Here is a 26,056-nt window from a genome sequence, read left to right on the forward strand (position 1 = left end):
CAAATGATTCTTTTCCTCACTTCCTTTGTGCTGTTTAGTTTCCACTGTTATGAGCGAGCAGCCCTGAAGGGTTGGCTTGCTCGGCGGTAGGAAAGAGAGCGTCCATCCGCTGACGGGCAGGGGGGCTGAAGGTCCGCTGTCTCTCCCCTCTGCCTTTTCTGCCCACAAGTCGGGCTTTAGGATGTTAGTCACTTGAGGAAAGCGACTGGCACTCAAGAAAACAGAACATTCCCGCAGCCTGGGTAGTGCTGCTGAAAGGCCAGGCTCCTGGTCTTAGAAACCCGTGTCTTTGGGTCCAAGCTGCATGTGCCTTCCGACCCTCAAACTCCTGCAGCTTAGAGGTCCCCACCGTCCCTCTGCAGGAAGAAGAATAAACAAACAGAGTAGAATAACTGTGTAATACTAACATTGAACATTAACCCCATGCTTCCCAAAGATTAGTTTACCATAACAATTGTTATAGGGGTTTCACGTGTCCACTGAAAGGGACAGACAGCATGGCATCTGCAATCGGGAGATGTGGGTTTCAAGGCCGCGTGTTACCTGGCCGATCTCTACCACATATGTCAGCCCCCCACCCCAGACAGTGTCTCACACATCCTAAGATCTCAATAAATGGCAGGTATGTTGTGACGAAAGCATGTGTGTATTGCAGTCTAGAAATTCAGGTTACAGGAAATAGTGCTTGATCTCCCTTAAAAACAACTCCATTAGGATGCTGGGTACCCACTGTCACCAGCATGGTGGGAAATTCCTCCGTTGGCATTATTGGGTTGTCCCCTGACCTTTACAACACCAGAATCTGGAGGCTTATGTGGCCCACACGGGGAGTGCCAGACAATCCCATCTTCCAAAGCAATCTCTTAGTCACATCAGTGACAGGAGCACAGAGGTGCTCCCTCACTCAGAGAACCCCCCCCCTTTACATTCACAGCTCCATGGGGTGAGGGCTGGGGGTGGGACATGGAACCAATTCTCTGTCTCTAACAGCTTCTGAAGACTTTGATCTTTCCCCTCTGCACCAGAAGGGGACCCAGGAGGAAAGAGATGCCACACCCAAACAAGGTAATTGGAGGAGAGTTTTAACAAAGAAACTATTTACAAAGCTTTGGGCAGCCATTTAGGGAAACCACTGAAGGGAGGTGCAGAACCTTGGAGCTGGCAACTGTGGGAAGCCATGATGCCCTTCATCCTTCAGTCAAGGAGAAGAAACTGTTACCAGAGCCCAGAGAGGGGCCCCAACAGGTGCTGTGGCCTTCCCCAGAGGGAGACAACTATCCCGCAGCATCCCTGCAGGGAAGATCCAAGCACCAAGGACCTGACCTCACTGTCCTGTCTTCTGATCTCTTGATGGTTCCTTCTATTAGCTAAACCCAAGCAGAAGCCAGAGAACAAGGAAGTTCTTTGATGCTTGTTCACATCAGCCACCTGGGCACAGAGCAGAGGGTCACGGAGCCAAACAGAAGATGTCTCTCGGCTCTTCTACCCCAAGGAGTCTGTCCTAGCATCATCTCTCCGGGAGGGTAAGGTTTTTCCGATGGTTCCACCATGTGGTACTTGTAAATGGTTCTAGAATTATAGGCTTGCTGACCAGATGACAGTCCATTATCTGCAGTAACTGCTGGAGCAGCCCTGGGCGTGGCTTTCTGTATCGATGCAGGGCCTAGGAAGGGCCCCGAATTCTCCTTCAGCTTCTAATTAAGGCTCAACATGCCACCGGTTAAAGTTTCGTCCCTTTGAAAATGTCGATCCCTACCGGGGCACAAGTAACTTGAGGCAAAGAATCACCAAGCTGTTATCCACAATGTGAGCCACGGGATAAAGATTCCAAGAGCAGATCTGGTAGGAATTTGAGGGAGAGAAAGAGAACCCACAGCCTCCGAAGGGCGGGGGCAGCGCCAACCTGCTGGCATACTGCTGTGCTGCATTTTGGGTGTACTGTTGTCATGTGTCTTGAAGCAGAGTGACGTGTGGGATCCAGGGGATCCTAGCTGAGAAAAGCTTCGGCTGGTTCTCGGCCCCCACATGCTTTCTTCTTGCACCTGTGCTAGCCAACGAGACCCAGAGCCCCCCGTCATTCCTGCGTTAGCTTTCTGACTCGGTAACTGGCTTTATTTCAACACCCAAAGTTGTTCAGCATAAGTCAAGTTCAGAATGAAGAGAGGCCTGGACTCTATCACACCAACAAATGGTGATGCTATTTTTCAGGTTGAAACTTCCCAGAGCCATTCGCAGACGTATTTACACTGTGGGACATTTCTGCAGCCTTTCTTGCCTATTTATGATTCTGGGAAGTGCAGAGGGAATGTTTATGTAGCGATTTCAGTGACAGCAAATGGAGTAGTTAGGTCACAAAAGGTACTCATTTGAAAACTAGGACGGCAGCAGGTATCGAGCTCGTCAGCCTACCTTCTGCGGATAAACACTTTGGAGGCAACACGTTTCATAAACCACTCTCCGTTGCACCCCTGACGCACCCTGGGTCCACAGCTGAGGACTTCTCAGTATAGAAAAACAGGGCTCCTTCCCCCTTGCTCTTCCCAGTCTATAAGACTTGATGCTGTCCTATGCCCCCTTTCCCAAAACCGTTCTCTCCGGACTTCTGCCTCTCCTGATCTGCTTTCTCCTCTGTTAAGAGCTTCCTCTCCTGATCTGCTCTTCCTTTTCTGGCTCCCTGACTAGCTCATCTTCCTCTGTCTCGGAATCGACTAATCCAACAAGGGAAAAATCTGTGTGGGGTGAAAGAGACGAGCTCCCTCTAGCTGGGCGCAGGTGAGTAGGCTCCCCATGCCTTCCCAACCAGGGAGGGTGAGGAGGAAAAGGCAGTCCCAGCCGCAGTCAAGCTAGATAGGCCTTACTGGCCCTGGAGACAGATGAGAGGCACATACTTCCTTCTCCAGGCTCCGCAGGACCAGGCATGGCACTCAGGTGGTGGGGAGAGGAACCCCATCCCACTTACAAAACTCAGCTCTGCTAGGTTCCAAGAGTAGCAGAACCAGCTTCACAGAAAGATCAAGCCTGTCCAAAGTGAAGCAAGGAGCACTGGTGACAATGACTGTGGACAGCAGCAGTCTACAGTGAGCAGGACGGAAAGTGCTCCAGACTCCAGGTGAGGTTCTAGGCTCACGCCATGTGGATACAACACATGAGAGATGGTAAGTTCCTCAAGGTGAGGTTCTCCTATCTTGTTCAGAGCTGAGGCCCCAGCATCTTGCCATGGGGCTTGGAACATGGATGAACCTCAGTGAATATTTATTTTTAAAAAAGAGAGTGAAAGAGAATAGTACTGATGGATGAATGAAATTTCATGACCCCAGGGGGCAAAACCCCTGTGAGCATGGGCCTGGGGAGCTGAGATGTTGGCACTGGTGGGGTGGAGTGGCCAGGGGTAAGCTCCTAGAACACTCGGGCCATCTGGGGGTCTCCAGCTTCTTGCTGTCCTGTGCCTACCAGTTGCTGGTTCCTGAGGGGGTGACTCAATGCCTATTTGCTGAATTGAATCAAAATGTTTGTTCCAGACCCATATGTCCTTTGGTTTGTGTCTCTGAGTTTTTGGCAACAGGACCAAGAAACACCTGTCAGCCTTTTCTCTGTGATATTGTGGGAGAGAAGCAAGTGCCGTACCCACAATTCTCCCTGTCACACCCAGTCCTGACCACAGCCCAGATCCTGGGCCCCAGCCCCCGAAAGCAGATGCTGTTCCCTCCTACACATGACTGCTCCGGGGGTGACTGTCAGCAGGCATGGTACATCCTGTCCCCCCAAGATTGTGTGCATGCAGTAGGCCCCTCTGAAGTGGGGGGGTTGAGTCAGCCTGGAGGAGGGAGAATGTCACACGGGGATGCTTCCAACAGCTCTTCCTGGGGGTCAAGGGAGAACCCCACAGGCTAGTGGACCCATACGCCTATTATGAGGCCCTCAATGCCTTGCCTCAGGTCTGGCTTTGTCCAAGAGGAGCCCCTTCAAGCCTCCCCTACACCGATGTCTTCCCTCGCATCGGGAAGCTGTACGCCCCCACATGGGGGCTGACCTGAGGCCAGAGTCACCCTTCTCAGCAGATGTCTGCAGGGCACGTGCCAGGGAGTAAGCCAGCCAAAACGTGAGGAAGGTGGTCGGAGCTCCCACAGACGGGGCTTCAGGAGGACCATCCAGGAAAAGCTCTGGCACCCCAAGTTCCAAAGAGTAGTCCAGCCTCCGACTCCAGGCTCTGCCCCTGGGTGCTGTCTGATCTAGAGCCTATTCCTGGAAGAGGTACTCGACACAAAAGCTTTGAAACTACCTCAATGTGGGCTATTGTCCAGGTCCTATTCATGGAGGGGACCCCCCTCTAGTGTTTGCACGCAGAAGGGTAGCCTTCGGTACCTGTAGCCCTGGGAGCCCAGTGAGAGGGCAGCCCCTTTCCAATTACACGTATCAGTGGTATGTGCTCCCCTATGGCCGCTCAGGGTTGGAGGTCATTCCTTAAGTCAAATATAATTGAAAAGGAAGGCATCTCAGGACCTACCTATTCTTTACACATAGAGACTCTGTTACGTCCTGGCCAGAGCACAAACGGGCACATCAGGTCAGATAGAGGTGATCTGAGTGTATGGGTGTTTTCTGTCACCTCTATGACATAACCTTTCTTATTTTCAGACTCCTCCTTCTTCTTGTGCTTTTTTTTTTTTTTCCTTTTCTCTCTTCTTGGCTTACCTTTGCCTTCACAGGGGCACTCAGGGACTCTATCAGCCATACTGTTGATACTGGCATGAGAAAAAAAAGCTGCTGACCCCAACATAGGTCTTTCCAAAGCCTGGGGAGACCCCAAGGAGTTCTGTCATCCTAAAATAAATTTGGGTCCCTTAATGCAGAAACACAGAAAGTTCTCTTCTGATTTTCAGAAATTTGGAAATGAAATGAAATGAATGTTCTTATTGTAAAAGCAATGCAAGTTCATTGCAAACGATTCAGAGATGACATACACGCCAAAGAAGAAACTAACATCACCACGATCCCATCACCCAGCCGGAAGCACATTTCCACATCCGACGCTTATCCTTTCAGAGTGTATGTGTGAGGGAACTGTGCGTACGTCAAGGTCCCCTTAAAGTTGCCCTGCCTTTTCACTACCAATATGTCGTCATAGGGTTTCTATGTTATTAAATATTCTTCTATGCCATTTCCAAAGGTCGCAGTGTTTCCTCTATGGCTATACTACTCCTCACTTTACCAGTCTCTTTTGTTAGTCATTTTGGTTGTTTCCAACTTTCCCCGATTCTTGAAAGAGCTGTAAGAGATGTCCCTGGAGCTCTGTCTCCGGCCACATCCCCTACTTTTTCCTCAGGATAAATTCCCAGACACGGAACGTCTGTGGGTAACGCAGACGGCAGTTGCCAAACAGCTGACCCTGTTGGCCTTCCCCCACCCTCAGCCCCTGATGAAATGACTTCCAGAAATAAGAAATTTAGGGGTGAATCAGGAATGGTTGCTCCCCCAAATTAGTCTTCTGTCTCCTCTTCTACCATATGGTTTTAAAAAGCTCCATAAGGCTTCTGTGTTAGCTCTATAAAAAGAGGTGATCTGTAGCCCAAGGGTCCCCTTTAATCAGGGGGAGAAGGGAAGATGGGGGGAGAGGGCTTCTCAAGTGCACTCCACATGCCCAGCCTAAAGCCGATCCTTTAGAATCTTCCCTAAATCTTTTTCAGCCAAACAAATGCCCCGAAGCCAGGATAGAGGGTCCGTGTGCTCCTTCCCAGAGGCAGTGCCAAAAATCCACCCCACACCACAGAAGCACTGTGGTATGACCGGGGGAAGTTTCCTTCCCCATCTGGGCCTCAATGCCAGCCCCCTAATCTGAGGGGCTCCCTGCAATGGAGCCGCGGGCAGCCCACCCAGAGGCTCTGCCACTTGTCTGATGAAGTGAGATCCCTTCCCGGCACCATGGCTTTCTCCTTCCACTGCTCTTTGGGATTGGCCTGGGATGTCCTTGAGGCGGACAGGCCAATGGGGAGCTGGCAGCCCCCGCCCATCTGGGGCCGAGGCTCCTTTAATTTGGATACCTTAGAAGGCTCTCGGGAGCGAGGGGCTGGGTTCTTATCTCCCGAGCTGGGGACAGCGCCTTATTTATAGCCCTGCTGACAAGAGGCGGCAGCTGGCCAGCAGCTGCAGACACAGTTGGGGCCATCCAGCAGAGCGCTCGGCCCTGCGCTGCCGCTGTCCCCTTTGGTCGGGCTGGAGGGCAGAAGACAGGACAGGTAAGCTTTCTCCTCTCCCTGGCCATCCTTCCTTCCCTGTGTCCACACAGGCTTAGCTGCCAGCTCTGCAGCCTTCGTGCCCTGGGAGGGAGCCCTCTGGCACTGTGGACCTGCAGACCCCAAGTGCAGACCCAGGTGGCCCTGGCAGGGGGCTCCCCCCGCAGCCAGCTCCTGCCCCATGGCTGCGGGGAAAGGACACAGCCCGCCCTCCCCAAATCTACAGCAGGTGCCTCCGGAATATAAAGAACACTGAGAGAACCCTTTGTTCATCTGACCTTCTTGAGCGGGAATCAGGAATTACACTGAGTTCTGAACACCAGAAAGATTTTTTTTTTAAGAGGAAAAAGAAAAAGAAAAAAATATATAGAATAAACTTTGGAAGGGGGGAAACCACAGGGCTCTGGAGCTTTTGCTCCCTGACAGAATTTCCGGATGGCCTGGGGGTGAGAAGGGGAATTACTGACGAGTCTGATTACACTGGGAAAGTATGTTTATACAAGATGACTTGTTACGGCTGATGGTTCAAAAGGACAGATAGCTGTTGTGTGCTTAAAGGAAATGCATTAATATTTCACTGATTTCTAGAGCAGGATATGAGCAAATGCACAGTACTGAGTAATGCTGGGGCCAATTGCATAATAATGTTAATACCGATAGGATGACCTATTACGATAATAGGGGTCATACGTATAAACGTCCTATAGTCCTACTCTATGCAAGGCCCCTTATCAGGTCCAATCTAATAAAAAATACTACCAGATCAGTTATTTTTTAATAATTCTGAGGTCAAACGATAGTATTAACACCTGCATTATTGGCTGATGTTATTTTATCATGTGCTTGCTCCGTATGGGTTTGTTCTCGTTTTACTTGTTTCTTGAGGAATGTTATTTGAATTTTGTTTTATTGCTAGGTTTATAACAAGATGTGCTGTAATCAAATCTATTACATTTTGAGATCCACCCCATCTTATGAGAGTTTTTGTTGAAGTAGCCAACTGCTCAACTCACATGGTGATATTTTGGAGGCCTCCTCTAATATTAAGAAAATATTTCAGGGGCGCCTGGGTGGTACAGCGGTTGGGCATCTGCCTTCGGCTCAGGGCGTGATCCCGGGGTCCTGGGATCGAGCCCCACGTCAGGCTCCTCCGCTATGAGCCTGCTTCTTCCTCCCCCACTCCCCCTGCTTGTGTTCCCTCTCTCACTGGCTGTCTCTATCTCTGTCTAATAGATAAATAAAAAAAAAAAAGAGAATATTTCAATGTATAACCTCCATGAAGAGTTGCATAGTCTCCCCTAAAACATTCCCTGCCTGCTCACTCAATCTCACCTGTTTTTTAATCCATTTTGCACTATTAGATTTCATCATCCCATTTAGTGTTTCCAGAGTTTCCACTGGTTCCAAATCCCTGAGGCTAGGCCACGTCCTACTTCTCTCTGCAATCTGATAGCTCTGAACAGAGGGACCTACACAGTCTCTATCCACTGGTGCCTAAAATATTTCATATTTAAAATAGGTGGCCAGGAAACTGAGTTTAAATCATCCTCTTCCCACTGTCAAAAAAACAAAATTCAACTGAGTACATTGGAAAGATCTTATTGGTTTCATTCAATGATGCATGAATCAGGCAGCAGCCCATCCAGAAAGGAGCTCTGAGGGGCTGTACAAAACGGAAGACTTGTGTAGACAGAAGGGAGCAGGAACAAGGAAGTTACAGCAGACTAACAAGTGGACTGGTCATTGCAAGGTCACTTTCCTTTAGAGAATGGCAGGGGGTCTGTCCAGCAGATGACCCAGCTAATGCTGATCAGGTGATTCCCGGTTGACTGGTTGAAAATTCCATTTCTGGAAGAGGCCAAAATTGTAATTAAGTTGGGTCTGTTTGGTGACATGGAGTTTAGTAAAAGTGACTCCATTTGGGGCTTGTTGTCTTGTTTTTAACACCACCGAAGAAAGAGGTGCGGTTGTATTCATGTGTTTATATGTTTTGTTTTTTCTTATTGTACAAAGATAAGCTCACCATAGAAAATACAGACCAGCAGAGAGAAGAAAATGAAAAATTATGTGTAGTCTTGCTACATTTATTGTTTATCTTAACTATTTCCTGATTCCAAGAGGTCCTTGATTTTAAGACCGACCATTAATTCAATACTAGCTTTACAAGAGACGGAAAAAAATTCTAGCTATATTGTCCAGATTGATGTATTTTAAGATGAACCCAAAAACAACAAATTACAAGGGGAACTATAAATTATAATTAAGAAAGACCGTATATATAATCAGGTTACTTGGTAACCTACTTTTTGTTCAATTTATGATCATTGTCCTTTTACCGTGTATTCAAACTTTAATTCTTTGAAAATTAGTTATCTTTATATGACATTGCGACCTCTTTCATTAGCCAGAATATTAAAATACCCATAATAGTTGGGAATAATACTGATGGGAAGTTAAAAAAAAAACATAAACTGAGCTTTAGATAAGCAATTTTTATCAGAATATAACTCGTTTTAAAGTACAATCTGCGAACTTCTGCACTATTACTGCATCCTACTGAATAGTAAAAATATACAACCGATTCGTGCCTTGATCTAATGACCCCGAAAAACTTATTTTACTGATTTTTTTCCTTATCACTGATTCATCAGCCTTTTAACATTTAGTCTCCCATATACCAAAATACGGATGAAAAATAGAAAAGAACTAACATAAATTCTGAGCAATTTGATGTTGACGGATGCATTTCATAAGTATCATTAATTATCTTAAGTGTAAGCTTGCAAATATCAATTTTAACTTTGAGTACATTTTTACGATTTGGGGCTTTGTTGAATTTAAAAGATCAATTGTAGATAGAAGAGGAATAAAAATTCATTTTAACAGAAGACTTTTGTTACAGTTAAAAAGTGATACTGAAAAGTTACACTGAAGTGAAACCATACCAAGCCAACGACTCATAAAATATAGTCCATGTGTTTTACTAAGAAGGCGTGTGTTATTAGATTTTAAGGGGAAAGTGCAAGAATTTCATTTCGGTTTTTAGGAAGTGAGCCTTCTTTCCCCGCCTGAGACCCATCTAATCAGCATGAAGTGCATAGAGGTATCTGAAAAGGCAAAAGGAACTATTTTAACGTTAAGTAAAAGGTACTAGAGTGCTTTCTGCCTGGGCTCAGTTTTGTCTGATAAATCTAGACTAATTTCAAACCGTCGGTCCATGGTTTAGTATGAACACAAAAAAGAAAAATCCATGATGTTGATTATTCTATTTCTAATTCATATCCCTTGTGGTAAACCAAACGGGATAATATGAAGGCACAAAGGGGTGTATGACAACATATATGTATTAATTGAGATGGTTAAAAAATTGTGATACAGCCATTGTATGGAATATACACAATACTGGAAATAAAGTTGGCAAAGAACTTTTAATTTGTAAACACAAAGCTATATTTATGATATAGGATCTTAACTGTGTAATATACATGTATATATATATATTGAAAAAATATACCAAAATATACAAAGTTGTTGTTTCTGTGGGTTAAGATTCCTTGTAATTTTATATTTTCTCTGCATTTTAAAGTTTGCTAAATTCCTACACGGAGACAAATCATGGACATTTTTTTTTAATTGCAAAATTCCATGGAAACATAAAGCACTGTAATTATTGCTGCCGATTATAACTGTAAATAACCAACCAGAAGGGTAGCCTTTCAAAAAAACAATAGCTACAATTTATTGAATGAGGGCTCTCTCTGGGAACTAGTATCAGTTCAAATAATATTCCCAGCCACGCTACAGGCATTATTCCTATTTTCAGATAAGGAAGCTGGCTTAAAACAGGGTTATCCCCTGCAGAAGATGCAACCGAGTTTAAAGGGGTCTGGCTTTCAGGACCCTCTATTTGGCATTAGAATAACAAAAGAGCAATCTTCAGGCCATATGCAATGAACAGTGTGGTCTGAATGGCAGGCGTGCACCCTGTAAGAATGGTGGGTGATATTCTTGTAGGAAAGACATACCCGGGTAAAGTGTACACTGACAAGGGCACGGAACCGAAAGGAAGTAAGGAATTATGAAAGCAGAGACAGGTGGGAAAGAATGTGAAGGATATGGAGATGGGAATAAAGGGGAATCGCCTGCGGACTGAAGGGCGTGTCTTATAGGTACAAGATGAGCTAAATGTGTGCGTAGGGCTGGGAGGGATAGCGGTAATGACCTGGGGACAATGCTGCTCTTTGTTCTCTTCGAACATTTCTACAAACCCACATTTTGTAAGAGGAAATGAAGAGGTGTCCTGGGGCGCCTGGGTGGCTCAACAGGTTAAACATCCACCTTCGGCTCAGGTCATGATCTCGGGGTCCAGGGATCGGAGCCCCCCATCCTGCTCCCTGCTCAGCAGGGAGCCTGTCTCTCTATCTCCCTCTGCCTACTGCTCCCCCTGCTTGTGCTCTCCTGCTCTCTCTGTTAAATCAATAAATATAATCTTTAAAAAAATAACGAGGAGGTGTACTGGCTCCCCAAAGTAAAAAAAGAAAAACAGACCTCTCTACAAAGAATCCGAATGGGGACTAATTTCCATTCCAAACTTAAAACAGAATGAAGCTCTGGGCTGGAGAGGTAACCGTAGCTGAAGTTTGAGTGCTTGCCTGGGCCAGCACTGCTGGGAGTACTACACGTGTGCACACACGCTTGTGTGATCCGCGGAGCAGCTCTGGGAGGAGTGCTTCTGGCTTCCGGCTTATAGAAGAGGCCAGCCAGGTGCTGTGAGAAGCAATCAGAACCAGTAGGTGGGGAAGCTGGGATTGGAATCTAGGCCCTACAGGTCCAAGACTGGCAGGAATCCGACCAGAGATTACTGGAAAAGCCTCCACTAGGGAGAAAGAACCTCACCTTAAAAATGAGTGAGGACTTTCCACTGACCCCTTGTTTTTCTTCTTAAAATTCTTCCTTTATTCCCAGCGCCTTCTCAAGAGCATGGGAAAGGTGTTAATCTTCTTCGTCAGACCCCTGAAAGCGAGCAGGGTGCCTCGCACACAGCAGTTGCTTAATAGATATTTGCTGGACTAAATTGTTGTATTTAATTCAGGTGGAAAAGGTGTCGAGATGCATAGGAAGGAGCCATAAGTTTTCCTTGTTGGGTAGTACTTTTCCTTCTGTGATACTGGCTTGGAGACAGGTTTGATATTCCTTTCTCATCCTTGATGCACAAGGACGTAATTAATGATTGTAATAGTGTCTCTTTAAACGGGATAGTCATTGGGCAATAAACACTAATTTTATGATCAGATACCCTTAAGGAGTAAATTCTTTGCCTTGGAAGTTCTTGCTCACCGCAGCCCGTGCGGTGTGCGCACACGGGAGCACGGCGTGTAAGGGTGAGGTGCGTGTGCTGAGGGAAGGGAAAGACGTGCTGGGTGAATTCCAGACATGAGTTTCCTTCTTCAAAATCTCTCCGACTTTGTTCAGAATCTCTTGATTAATTTATTAGGAAACAATAATTCTGCTCTCTTTATTTATTAATTTTTTATTATTATTATGATATCTTAGTCACATCCTTAGTTTTTGATGTAGTGTTCCATGATTCATTGTTTGCGTGTAACACCCAGTGCTCCATGCAATATGTACCATCCTTACTACCCGTCACCGGCCTATCCCATTTCCCCAGCCCCCTCCCCTCTGAAGCCCTCAGTTTGTTTCCCTGAGTCCACAGTTTCTTGTGGTTCCTTCCCCCTTCTGTTCACCCCCTCTCCATTCTTCCCTTCCTTCTCCTACTGATCTCCCTGCTATTTCTTACGTTCCATAAATGAGTGAAACCGTATGATAATTGTCGTTCTCTGCTTGACTTATTTCACTTAGCATTATCTCCTCCAGTCCCATCCACTTTGCTGCAAATGTTGGGTAATCGTTCTTTCTGATAGCTGAGTAATATTCCATCGTATATATGGACCACATCTTCTTTCTCCATTCGTCTGTTGAAGGGCATCTCGGCTCCTTCCACAGTTTAGCTATTGCAGACAATGCTGTTATGAACAGTGCGGTTAATTCTGCTCTCTTTAAATATAATTTAGTGAACAAAAAGCAGGTGAGAGAGAACCATCTCTTTATTTCACAACCATAACTTCAATTACACTGAATAAACCAAATATTATGCCGTTCCAATCTCTAAATCAAGACAGGTCAACGAGATTTTCCAGTTAGCTTCTGTGAAAAAAGAGTAATGTGCACGCAATGTCAGGGAAGCCAAGCGATTTTTCAAAGTGCCTAAGACAAACTCCTTTGAGACGCCCTTCTCTCTGTTCGTGCAAATTGAAAATGCAAAAATCCAATGAACGGTTGCAAATGTGTTGTCACTCAAATTAACCAGAAGAGGCAATCATCCAAGTGAGGGGGAAACCCTCAAGACCACAGTACCATTTCTAAAATCCTCTCAGATGGGAGACTCTGACGGCAGTAAGGAGGTCAGACCGAGAATCTTCTCAATAGAACAGAACTCGCAATAAGTCAGAAGGTTTGGAAAGTCACAGTGGCGTGTTCAACATCCGTTTAATAATCAAATTTGGATAGAAGTATTGAGAAACACTTCAGACACCATTATTAAGAAGCGCAGTAGCGAATTCTCCAGTCTGGCTGTGAATGAGCTCCGGCAGGATCCTGGCACCCGGCCCTGGGCTGTTTCTACTTTCGGACACGGCACTTCACTCTTTCCTGGGAAGCGCCTGCAAATCTCCGCCAGGCTCAGGCGGGAGCAGCTAAGGCAGCTTCAGAGGCCAGCATGAGCTCGCTTGAACCACAAGTCCTTTTGTAAAACGTATCTTCTTTGTAACTTAAATTAGACCGTGTCACCTGCCTGCTCAAAACCTTCCAAGGGCTTCCCAAATCAAAATAAAATCCTAATGCTGTATAACCGACAGCGCCTGACAGCATCCAGGCCCTGAAATCTGACCTCATCTCCTCCCCCTTCTCACCTCCAGGGAGGATGCTCTGGTCACACTGCCTTTCACCAACTGTGCCATGCAGCTGCCCCGCCCCAGGGCCTTTGCACTTGCTGGTGCCACCAATTGATCAGGCTTTCCTCCAAGAAAATCACACACCTCCTTCCCACTAATTCTAGCGCCACCCCTGAAGATCCCATCTAAAATTACACTCTCTAGCTCACTGCCCTGATTTATTCCTTATCCTGATTTACTTTCTTTCTTTTATAAAAAGGATTTTATTTATTTATTTATTTATTTATTTATTTATTTATTTATTTATTTAAGAGAGGGAACGAGAGAGAGAGAAGGAGTGAGGGAGGGGCAGAGGGAGAGGGAGAAGCAGACTCCCTGTCGAGTGAGGAGCCTGACCCGGGGCTTGATACGAGCCTCGATCCCAGGACCCTGGGATCATGACCTGAGCCGAAGTCAGACGCTTAACCGACTGAGCCACCCAGGCGCCCCTGATTTACTTTCTTTTCAAAGCACTTATCATCTCACACATACACACACCCACAAAGTGCCACGTATATTGGTGTCTGTCTCTCGCCTAATAACACATGAGCTGGGACGAAAGCAGAGGCTCTGTTTTGTTCGCTGAGGTGTCCCCATCGTCCGCAACGTTCGGCAGTGTGTAGTAGGTGTTACGTAAGTATGTGTGGAAGGATGGAGGCCCTATAACCCCATTTTATGTATTTCATTTGAATCCTTGGGAACTCTTTCGCTGTAATTCACGCCATCAGCCATCACAAAGTGTTCATGTTAGGGTCTAAGTCTAGTTCTCCGGGTCCACAGGGAGGAGGGCTCAGCTTCCAAAGGCCGCCTGTAGTCATCGGCTCAGGGCCCTTTTCTCCACCTTCAAAGCCAACAATGCAACATCTTCAATCTCTCTTTGATTCTGACTCGCCTGCTTCCTCTTCCCCTTATAAGGACCCTTATGATTACATTGGGCCTGCCTGGATAAGCCGGGATAATCTCCCCATCTCAAAACCCTTAACTTAATCACATCTGCAAAATCCCTTCATAAATTCTGGACATTAGGACATGAACAGCTTCGGGAAGCCATGATCCCACCTACCCGTTATGAAGCGGCAGACCTGGGATCTGAATCCTCGCTGATTTCTTGGCCACGACACTTCTGCAGTACACAGCAGGGCTTTTGGTGTTTAGCAAATCTTTGTCCTTTGCTGTAATGAAGGGAAAATGGGAAGCTTGGGGCCCAGATCCGGGTTTTGGATAGGACATGAAACAGGAAGGTTCAGCCCCTTCTGCCCTGCTCCCTGTGATATGGGGTGCCAAAGATTGACAGTTCACTCTCAGTCACTTTATCTTAAGAATAATCAGTCTCACCTTGTCCTCAAGCATATTATTGACTTTCAAGAGCCCACAGACATTTGATAAAAGTAGGTTGCGAAGTGGAAATGAAAGCCTTGCTTGGAGACAGGCACCTCGCATGGGGGTGAAGGGCCCGGGCAGTCCAGGCTGGACCTGGAGCCAGGACACCCCGTGGTAAGAGGGCAGGTGAAGAAGAGCCTATTGACGGCCCCCCAGTGCTGGGCCAGTCTCGGAGGTCCTAGCTCAAGGTGCTCCAGTGAGGCACACCCCACCCTGTGACCCAGATGACCTGGGACAGGAAGGGAGGTGGCCCTGGTCTCAACAACAAGGACTGTGGAAATGTCAGTAAGCAGCAGAGCACCAGGAGACAAAGGGACGGGGCCTGTGAGACCACGTGGCAGCCACACAAGATGATGGGCAGGACCCCAAGTCAGGCTGGTGGCCTCTGAGGGTTTCAACCTCTCAGGGTCTGGAAGGAGCTGGGAGACAAGTTCCTCAGCCCAGCAATGAGCGCTACTCCACCTGGGAGGCAAGGGCTTGGGGCAGAAGCCTTATGTGGGTACAGAAGAAGCGGCCTTGCTGGAGGAGACCAGAAGTTGAGAACGGATGGCAATTTGGGGAAGATGAGGTGTCCACAGCTCAGCAAGGCTCCCTAATCTGTGGCAGTTGAACTATGTCCAGACCTCACCTCGAGCGGCACAGGGCTGTCCCCAAAATATACACATATTCCCTCCTTCCACAGGAGGCCAGCTCAGGAGCTGCCGGGTAGAAAGGGCCCAGTGCCTCCAGCTGGGCGGGACCGAGGAAAAGGCCGCAAGCGCACTTCCGCGTGACAGGTCATGACCTACCATGACCTTGAACTTTAGAATCAGGTACTCATTTGCATTATTCTGACACTTTACCTGAAAGTACACATCACAGGTTAGAAATTAGAGGTGACGGCACTGGAGGAGATAATGCTAAGTGAAATAAATCAAGCAGAGAAAGACAACTATCATATGATTTCTCTCATCTATGGAACATAAGAACTAGGATGATCGGTAGGGGAAGAAAGGGATAAAGAAAGGGGGGGTAATCAGAAGGGGGAGTGAAGCATGAGAGACTATGGACTATGAGAAACAAACTGAGGGCCTCAGAGGGGAGGGGGGTAGGGGAATGGGATAGACCGGTGATGGGTAGTAAGGAGGGCACGTATTGCATGGTGCACTCGGTGTATAAACACAACTAATGAATCATCGAGCCTTACATCGGAAACCGGGGATGTACTGTATGGTGACTAACATAATATAATAAAAAATCATTATAAATATAAAAAAAAGAAATTAGAGGTGAATAAACACATGGGCTCTTTGTTTTTGTGACCAAGCAAAAATAATAATAATAATAATAATATAGATTGTGTGCTATAGATGTACGTTGCTTAATTATCCATCTTAGGATGACCGTAGAATTCATGGTCCAAACTGGGGCAGCCTGAAAGGGAAAGGGAGTGCTTTCACTAAGTACGCCAGGTCAACAGGCAGATCCAGCCTCCGAGCCCCAAGCTTCAGTCACAGGCACCAAGGTCCCTGGGGGAGCCGCCTGGGCCAGACACAAAACCGTGTAGAGGGATTATTCAATGCGGATAAGCTTCCTGAAACCTCGGACATTTTAATTCTTTTCTCCAGGAAGATAAGAAACCTCAGAGTAGGATTTCTGATAAGGTATTGGGCTGTGATGCCCACATAATGGCCGCTGAGTTCAAGTCGCATGTCTTTCTTTCTCCAGGAGATGATGAGCGTTTGAGAGCTGCAGGCCCCACTTTGTAGCTTGATTTCCCTTTGTGACATTTTCCTGAAACGGGTGCCTGTCTTCTCTGCTGTCACTCCCCAAGTTCATACGGGAACCATGAGTTCACAGGAAATTCTCCTGTGTCTGCTCTAAATGCAAGTTGTTCAAACGAGCGTCCGTTTCATAATTTCACAGTGAGCCCTGATACCTATGTCATGGATCGAGACCTGCATATTCCTAACAATAACACCACATTGACTCGATTTAAAAAAAAGAAAAAGAAAAAGAATCATCTCTCGTCATAAGGATAAGCATTATGTCATGGCACATTTTGTCCGCACTACGTGTGGGGCTATGTGATGTGGGTTGCTTTCAGAGTGGTAGACATTCACTGCTGTAAGCCATATTTGCAGATTTCCTTTCTCCTAAACCCTCACAGTGCCCAGGGCACCTCACCTCCTCCTACCTGCCCCTCAGAGCTCCTTCTCTCTCTGCAGGTGGCTCCGTGATCCCTTAGGCTAGAACCAACGAAATGGTTACCTACAGATCAGCTGTACGAATGGGAGTCTTTGTGAAAAAAAGAAAAAAGAGGGGCGCCTGGGTGGCTCAGTCAGTTAAGTGTCCGACTCTTGATTTCGGCTCGGGTCATGATCTCAGGGTCGTGAGATCGAGCCCTGAGTCGGGCTCCATGCTGAGTGTGGAGCCTGCTTGAGTCTCTCTCTCCCTCTCTTTCTGTCTCTCCCCCCTCCGCTCTCTGAAAGAAAGAGAGAGAGAGAGAGAGAGAGAGAGAAAGAAAGAAAGAAAGAAAGAAAGAAAGAAAGAAAGAAAGAAAGGAGGTAGAAAACAGAACTCTGTGCCTTCACCAAAAAGTGAAAGGGACATGTGAGTAGAAATCTCTGAGAAGCTAAAAAAACAACTTGGCTAATGATCCAGCACCCCGCGGCCTCTCCTGCAGCATCTGCCACCCCCGCCCTATCTGTGTCTGAGTGAGGAAGTGCACACCGTTCACGTAGTGTGGTCTACTCCACCTCCCTTCTCTGCCACAGAAGAAGTAAGACAAATCACAGCCTGAGGACCTGGCCCCTCTGCCTTGCTTCGGGGTCTCCGCGGCAGGCCCTGGGCTTCCAGCCTAGTCCTGTAATTTGGCAGAAGGGCTGGAGGGTGGTTAAGTGGTTAGCCCCACATCAAAGGGTGCTTTTCATGACTGCTGCCTAAGGAAAGGGGGAAGAGGGGATGTTGGAGCAGAGCAGAAGGAAACCACTCTAGGCAGGATGCCTGGAAGGAGAGATAAAGCAAATTGCAAAGGTATTTTAATAGACACGCTGTTTCCATTCTTTACCATGTGTTTTTCATTCTGTTTTCGGTTCCCTTTGACTTGAATTATGGGACTCTGTCTCTTGGTTAAGGTAACTTAGAGGCAGTTGCTTTTATATATCAAAATGAAGCCTGACTTTCTTGGGTGGGGCTGGGGATGATGGTAAGTGGCCAAGACAGAAACCATGTTGCCTTTCAGAAAGCTGGAAATGTTTTCTGCTCCCTCTTCCTTACGGGAGTGGTGAGTGCCTGTGTCCACAGGGCCCAGAGCACCTTGTATCAGCTAGGAAAAGGCAGCCCCAAGGATAAAATGGCGTGGCCCTGATACTGCCAAGGAGGGAGCCGACAGAGGGACAGGATGTCAGATAACCAGTCTTCCGGCTACAGAAAGGGGGTGGATTCATCTGAGGTCGGCAGCAAGGACTTCCTCTCTTTGTACCGCAATCTCTTCTCCTCTAACATGCAGATAATTACGTTGGAAAAAGGCTATTGTTAGAGGTTATGAAAACTGCTTTGGAAATCTTTAAGTGGCATCTAAATAACTGACAGTTAGGCTGCAATTTCCAATCATTCAAAAGCCTCCCCCTCCCTGCCTCCGCTGGAGCCATGTTGCTCCGTTGGCCCTTGGCAACATCTGGGGACCACCAGCTATCTCCATGCTGTGGCAAAATACAGAAGAATCTTCCTTCCTTTGTGGGCAGAGATCAAAGAGGGAAGGGGAAGGGAGGTCCCGGGGCCCCCCGACACCGCTGCCTGAGTCTGGCCCAGTGCAAAACCTCGCCTTGTCCCCAACTTGTGTCAGCCTACAGGGGGACTCTGTGGGTTCCCCATGTCATCCAAGCTGCAGGAAGAGGCAAGAAGAGAGAGAAAAAGAGCAGAGCCCGACACTGTTGACTGAATCCTTTACTCTGGTTTCCTAGTTGTCTGGGAAGCATGGTGTCTATTGAGTGAGAAAAATCAGAATTGAAAAAGGGTCCTTTTGCAATGGTTTTGGCATCTTGGCCCTGACAGCTGATCTAGACAATTGTTTTCTCAACCAATCAATCAGTCGATCTAGCAAAGAGGACACGAACAGCAGCCTAAAGATGTAATTTGGTAGCAATATCGCACTGCAGTCCGCATTTCATTTCATTGAGATTTCTTTCGTCTGGGCCATTAGGTTGTCAAAGATAAGTCACACCTGTCAGGACCAAAAAAAAAAGAAAAGGCAGAAAAACTTCTTTTACTAGTCCTGATGTTTTTAAGTGGCTTGTGGTTCAGTATGTAGATTCATGTCTAATCTAGAGTTATAGTCCTGTAAAAAAAAAGTAAATCAAGCCATGAGGAACTATAAATCAAAAAATCATAATCATAATCATGCTTATCCGTGTATGTGACTCATTGTTCCCATAACAGTTTCACTTTCTTGGTAGCTTTATCTTATCTGAGAAGCACCAACTCTCCATCTGCACTGGGCCCAGCAATCTCCAAGCACGTGGCCATATATAACATTTTCTCCACACCCCTCTGGCCACCTACCTGGGAAAGCCAGGAATTAGTTATACTTCAGACGACTTCTTGTTATTCTCACCCGCGACGTGGGTGCCTGAAAAACCCAAAGCAGAAAAGCAAGCAAGCGACACTAATGAGGACACCAACACGACTTGAAGCCCACACAGAGGACACCAACACGACTTGAAGCCCACACAGAGGACACCAACACGACTTGAAGCCCACACAGAGGACACCAACACGACTTGAAGCCCACACAGAGGACACCAACACGACTTGAAGCCCACACAGAGGACACCAACATGACTTGAAGCCCACACAGAGGACACCAACACGACTTGAAGCCCACACAGCCATTTCTCGCTATCACCCCTCCTTCTCGATCCTCTTCACGGGCCCGGCCTGGGGGCCTGCTCCTGTGTTGGGGAGAACAGCGCTGTCATTCCGCGCTTGGACAGGTCCTCTGGCTGGCTCTCACTCAACGATCGGACTCCAGGAGAAGCAGAAAGCCGATGGGAACAAGAAGATTGAGTACCTAACTCCTGGTCCAAATATAAAAATAGTGTGGTGAGGAAATAGAAATGTATTTTCCATTAAATCAAAGAAACAAATCTGGAAAATTAGATCCTAGCACGTTTGAGTCCCTGATGGCAGGGACTATGATTTATGAGCCCAGAGCCGTGCCTTCCGCACGGGGGACATGCCTTGATGTAACAGTACCGTATCCACGTAATGAGGCGTGGATACATTTGTTCTGCTGCTCAGAAGCATTGGCCTTCTGCGAAGTCACTGTGACTATTCTTGCCCAACACCCTCCATCCAGTGACCAGGCATGCTGGCCTCCTCCTTCTTAAGCCCTCGCCCGTAACCTCAAGGAGAGCAGAACACTACCACAAAGCCCCAGATCACCAGTGCCAAACCGGATTTATGAGGACTGCGTCCTAGGCATTCCATGTGAAGCTGGCCATCGTTCTAATAGTATCACTGGGACGGGGACTACACTGATTCTCCCTTGAAAACCTTGTTGATCAACGGAGCCCACACCACATGGACTATTGTAACCAGAATCAACAACTCTGCCATGAGTCTGACCTACATATAACACCACCGGCTCTGCACCACCCCAAGGACCACATGCTTGGGTATAGATGGGGCCCCTGCATCTGGGTGGCTCCGTAGCCCTGGGAGAGAGATGCCTTCCCCTTCCCTCCCAGATCCTGCCCCTCCAGCTCCTCCTCAGCCACCCCTTCGATTCTTCCTCATGTTACTGTTATGAGCAATTTGCTCCTAGTATTAGTAGAGGTGTTATCGGTTGAATTGTGTCCTCCAGAATTCATATGTCCAAGTTCCAATCCCTGTACCTTAGAATGTGACCTTGATCGGAAATACTTTTGTTGTAGATGTGATTAGATAAATTAGGGGTGGGCCCTAATCCAATAGGACTGTGTCCTTATTTTTAAAAAAGGCATATTTGGACACACAAACACATACACACAGAATGCCACGTGAGCACGAAGACAGAAATTAAGGCAATGTGTCTACAAATCACGGAACACCAAAGACGGCCAGCAAAGCACCAGAAGTCAGAGGAGAGACAAGGGACGGATTCTCCTTTGGAGCTCTCAGAAGGACCGCACCCTGCCAGCACCTTGATCCTGAGCTTCCAGTCTCTAGAACCGTGAGACACCAAGTTTCCATTGCTTAAGCCCCCCCCGCCCAGTCTGTGACATGTGACACTTTGTTCCTGCAGTCCTAGCAAGCAAATTCAGGGGGCATCTCTCAGAAGGTGAGGCACGCTCCTCTGCAAACCTGAGCCAGTGCACGCCCACCACCCTCCACGGGACAGTCTCCGCTGGGGACTGTGTGCGTCCAGGAAGGTTGGACTAGGCGGCCTTCTGCAGGTCCACGTGTCAAGTATGGAACAACCTACTTTATAGACATGCATTAAACCAAAGGACAAAAGACCCAGAGACACATACAACAAGGAACTACACGTAGAAATATACTTACAGAGAAATCCGTCCTTAAAGACGCAGAATTCTATACATCAACCCAAACCTCACCCACAGTGAAAGCCATAAGCACGGCCAAGTGCACACCTGCGACATGCTCCCCACGTCATCCTAACTGAAACGAACAGGTAACAGGATCTGGTTTTATGGACCCGGTTCTCTTGATACCTGCCGCTCTGACCTGCCCGATCCTCAGCTCCTATTGCTCTCTTGGTTCTGGGTGGCGGTGTTTAACCCATGGGACTCTAGGGCTTATTTTCCATTGGAAGAAATTAGGTGGCTTTTGTCAAGGGGATGTATCCCTATGGTCCAGGCAGCTCGCTTGGATGCTCCCCTACCTGGCTAGCTCACCTTCCACACTAGAAGGCCAGGGATTCGGGAAGGTCGGCTCATTGAGCCTGACACCATCTCCACGATGAGCCTTGACCAGCTTTCCATGCTTGACCAGCCTTCCATGGCCATGCGCAGAGTCAAAAATGAGAACAGACGTGAGTCACGAGCTATACGTGGCTACGCGAGCTACACGTCTCCACTATTCACTTGCATGATTGAAATTACCCCACCCCCACCTCTGTGACAAAACATGACTGCCCAACAGATAGTGGCTCAGTTCAGTGGCTCTCGATGTGTGGTTCCTGCTCCCTGCGTCCCTTTCAAAGGGGTAGCCTAGTCCCAGCTATTTTCTTCACACTTGTTCCCTGTGTGGCTGTGTATACTGGGCACAAAAGCAGTGGCGGGGGATCTCCTGTGCCTTAGCAGGAAGAGACGTGGCGGCCCCTGCAGAGCAGACCAAAATTCACCTCTACCTCGTAGGGTCTCCAGCTGCGCCTGAGAATTAAATCGACATAAGACATTAACAGGAGCAAAGCAGACAGATTCTGACACCTCCGTGGGAGCCTCCATAGAAGAAATGAACCCCCAAAACGGTGCTGAGCCTGTGTCTCTACACCAGGTTGAACAAAGAGAGGCAATTGTGGAGAAGTAACAAAACATGCGGGGAGCTTAAAGGGAGATAAGAGGTATTTTAACACGGTCTCTTTGGATAGATTTCTCTGGGCCTCGACTCCCCAGCTGGTGATGAGAATGTTTCTTTACTCCTGGCATAGGGGGAACAACGTTCACATGGGGAGCACATCTGCTTTCAGGAAGAAAACCGAGCAGAGCATTCCTGCACCTGCTGTTTTTCAAGTGCCTTTGGCTTAACCTAATCCTTATGCCGAAGTGGTATATTTTGAGTGATTTATTCGGCCACCCTCCAGACATTAGGTCTAATCGCGAGATGTGCCACCCCTATTCTTCCTGAAATCTATGTATTTTGGCCAATGGCAAGAAGGCAGCACATACCGAAAGCTGGTTTAATGCATATATTGTACCCACAGGACAGCATCAAAGCCTTGCCAAGTGTTTTCTCCCCCCTGGGGTCAAAATTGAGTCTTTACACATGAGAAGATGCTCAATGTCAATTATCATCAGGGAAATGCAAATCAAGCTCACAGCGAGCTACCGCCTCACACCTGTGAAAATGGTTACTATCAAAACAGAAGAAATAAGCGATGGTGAGGACGTGGAGAAAGAGGAACCTTTGTGCCCTGTTGGTGGGAATGCAAACTGGTGCAGCCACTGAGGACAGCAGTAGAGACGTTCCTCAAAAATTAAAACATAGAGGGGCGCCTGGGTGGCTCAGTTGGTTAAGTGTCTGTCTTCGACTCAGGTCATGATCCCAGGGTCCTGGGTTCAAGCCCCACATTGGGCTCCCTGCTCAGCGGGAAACCTGCTTCTCCCCCCACCTCTGCTGCTCCCCCTGCTTGTGTGCTCTTTCTCTCTGTCAAATAAATAAAATCTAAAATCTAAAATAAATAAATAAATAAATAAATAAATAAATAAATAAAAATAGATCTACCCTGCAATCCACTAATTCTACTTCTGGGTATTTATCTGAAGCAAACAAAAACACTAATTCAAAAAGATAGATGCACACGTGTGGTTATCACAGGATTATTTACAATAGCCAAGATATGGAAACAACCTAAGTGTCCATTGATGGATGAATGGATAAAAAAACTATGGTCTATATACACAACAGAATATTATTCAGCCGTAAAAAAGAAGGAGACCTTGCCATTTGCACAACCATGGATGGACCTTCAGGGCATTATACTAAGTGATATAAGACAGAGAAGGACAAATACCATATGATCTCTCTTTTATGTGGAATCTAAATATATATATATTTATTATTATGTATATTTATGTTTATTTTTATATATTATTTATATATTTTATATATCATTATATATCTTTCCTATATCTTATATATATTTACTAATATATCATATATATATGTATATATGTATTTATTAAGCTTATAGATACAGAGAACAGACTGTTGGTTGTCAGAGGTGGGGAGTAAGAGAAATCGATGAATTGCTTTGGAGTTTTTCCTAGTTTAAATAAATAGAATTTAAAAATCTTTGAGCATTTGGCCTTGTGTACAACAAATATATACCAGGACAGCCTTCAGGTACAAGGTATGTAATATGACATCCCTTAAACTACAGTCGTATCACAGAAAACCATAAGCCATCGGCTACCGAGAACTTAAGAAGCTATGGTCAGCAGCGTGTAGCTTAGTTGCTAACTGCTAGAGTGTCTCCAGGGAGACATGGTGTTCTTCTGTTCTTTAAAAAGCAAGTGGAAATTTTTTTAGAAAGAGTGGAAAGTTTCCTCCTTCTGACAAGCAGAAAAAATCAGATTCTATGGTTCTCGATCTTGGAAAATTTCTGTCCATTTTTGTCAAAGGGTGAAGCAAGAGGGAGATCCTGGAGAGAAAGGGGCAATGGAGAGCTTTGCCCTTCGCTTTTGAGAGTTTATTTCTTGTGCTAGTTGAAAAGGAGAGTCTAGAAGGAGAGGCAATGCGTGCTCAGAAACTGGTAACAGCCAAATGACTTGCTTGGGAGGCAGGGGGACAGAATTGAGAGGACAGGCGGGACCTGAGTCAAATGTGCTTCTGATCTGAATGCCGGCCACACCATTGCCTCCGACTTTGGGCACATCATTTAGCCTCTGGGCCAAGTTTCCTTGCCTGTGAAACCCTCCTATGTTGTTTCCTTTAGTCTCATCAGACTTCTTAACACTGACATCGCCACATCCTCAAAGGCCATGGACTCAACCTACTAAAACTTGGCTTTCCTGTCACTCCCTGGAAGTGGATTTCCAAAGTCACCAACAGCCTCCATCTCGTCTTGCCCATTGGACCCCCAGCAGCCCCTAGCTTATTCGACACTACTGGCCTTCCTCCCAGAAACACTTCAGTGCTCAGCATACCCACCCTCTCCCCACATCCCTCCCTCTCTGAGAGCCTCTCTCAGTCTTTACAGACTTCCTCCTCGGCTTGCCCCTTAAACTTGAGAGGCTGCGGGAACTTGACCTTTAACCCACTCCCCACAACCCACAAGCCTTCTTGGGTGACTTACTCATTCTACTTTGCTTATTTATTGTTTGTTTTAAGTGACCTTTTGGCTTCTGGTTCTTATGTCCATATCTCCAGTTCTTACCTTCTTCCTTGAATCTTATGTCCGTACAAGTTTTAAAAAGCTCTTTGGATGGCTGTCCCCAAAGTGCCTCAGTTTTAGTAGGTCAAAATGGAATTCATCAAATTTGACTTTTTCTATTTTCCTGAAGATGGTGGTAGCATACAGTTACCTAAATCAGGAGGCTGAAATTATCTTAGGCTCATCCTCTGTATCTAATCGTCTATACCAATTTCTACTGATTTGACATCTATCAAATATTCTTGAAACTGCCACCACCTCCCCATTCCTATTACTATCACCCTGCCCTCTTTGAACAGGACCAGCACAGCAGCCTGCAGTCCTAGGTTGGGTTTCCCAGGAGCAGAGTCTTGGAGGAAGTCGGAAAATGGGACAGGGAAGAGGAAGAAGGTACAAAGGACGCGGTTTCAGGCCAAGTGCCAGCCTCAGCCTGATCCCACAGAGATGTCCCTGAGTGTAGACTCTGCCTCAGGTTTGACCCAAATTGAGGAAGGGAGCTGGGCTTTCCCACCTCAGTCAGTCATTGCCAAGGACACACTGGGAGAAGGAGTAAAGGAGCCCCAGTAGCCCAAGGGCAGTCCACACAGAAACAGTAAAAGGGATCCAAAGGGACCCAGTGGGGTCTAGGAAGAACACTAATGCCATCTCCTTACACCTCCTAGATAAGCTCGAGGTAGATTTCTATACTTCAGCCAAATTTATCTACCAAAATCAAAGAACTGCCCAGGTCAGTCTCCCACTTAAACCTTTTCAGTGACTTCCAACCTTTTAGCAGCACTGTGGAAAATGGCTTTCTTCACCATCCTAATAGGTATCAGAATCAGACAGGGGGAGGGCGTCTGTGTTAAAATACACCATGGTCTCCTGAAGATTCATGCTGCATACCAGCTCATTAAGGGCTCTGAGAAGGGCTGCAGTAAAGAAACCTGTTCACTTGTTCAGCCAGGGAATAACCAGCCCTGTCTGACCTTAACTTGAGTGCTTACTTGTGTGTGTCTTGTGGGAGGTACCCCTTACACACCTCTGTCTGCACACCTGGGTGGGAAGTGCTGGCCTATAGGATAAAGTTCCTCAGCATAGCACGTAAGTTTCTCTGTGGGCTGGCCTCACCTCCTCTCAGCCTCATCCCTGACTCTAGTAACACCAAACTGTATCCCAATCCTTGACATATACCTTGACGTGTCACCGGGGCCTTTGTGTCCCATTTTTGCTGTACAACTGAGCTCTCTGTCAAAGCTCAGGTCTATTGACACCTCTTCCAGGAAGCCTTCCTAAGACCCTGTAGCAGGCAGTGTTCTCCAGAGAAACTGAATTATACTATGGAGACTGAGAAGTCCCAAGATCTGCAGGGTGAGTAGACAAGTTAGACACTTAGG

The 26,056-nt window shown here is 46.9% G+C and overlaps 1 protein-coding gene across 3 annotated transcripts in view; it reads left to right on the forward strand.

Moving 5' to 3' along the window:
* The first annotated feature begins 6,103 nt into the window (after positions 1 to 6,103).
* Positions 6,104 to 26,056, forward strand: part of FHL2 (four and a half LIM domains 2) — a 69,945-nt gene continuing 49,992 nt past the window's right edge. For 2 of the 3 annotated variants that reach the window (XM_045771643.2, XM_045771646.2), the window contains exon 1: positions 6,144 to 6,233. The gene's annotated coding sequence lies outside the window, so the exon portion shown is untranslated. Of the gene's footprint in view, positions 6,234 to 26,056 lie in introns of all 3 variants that reach the window. The other variant, XM_045771645.2, reaches the window with a different exon arrangement.

This window comes from Ursus americanus, chromosome 7 (genome assembly GCF_024610735.1).
Source record: "Ursus americanus isolate L20-20 chromosome 7, mUrsAme1.1.p, whole genome shotgun sequence".
Lineage (NCBI taxonomy): Eukaryota > Metazoa > Chordata > Mammalia > Carnivora > Ursidae > Ursus > Ursus americanus.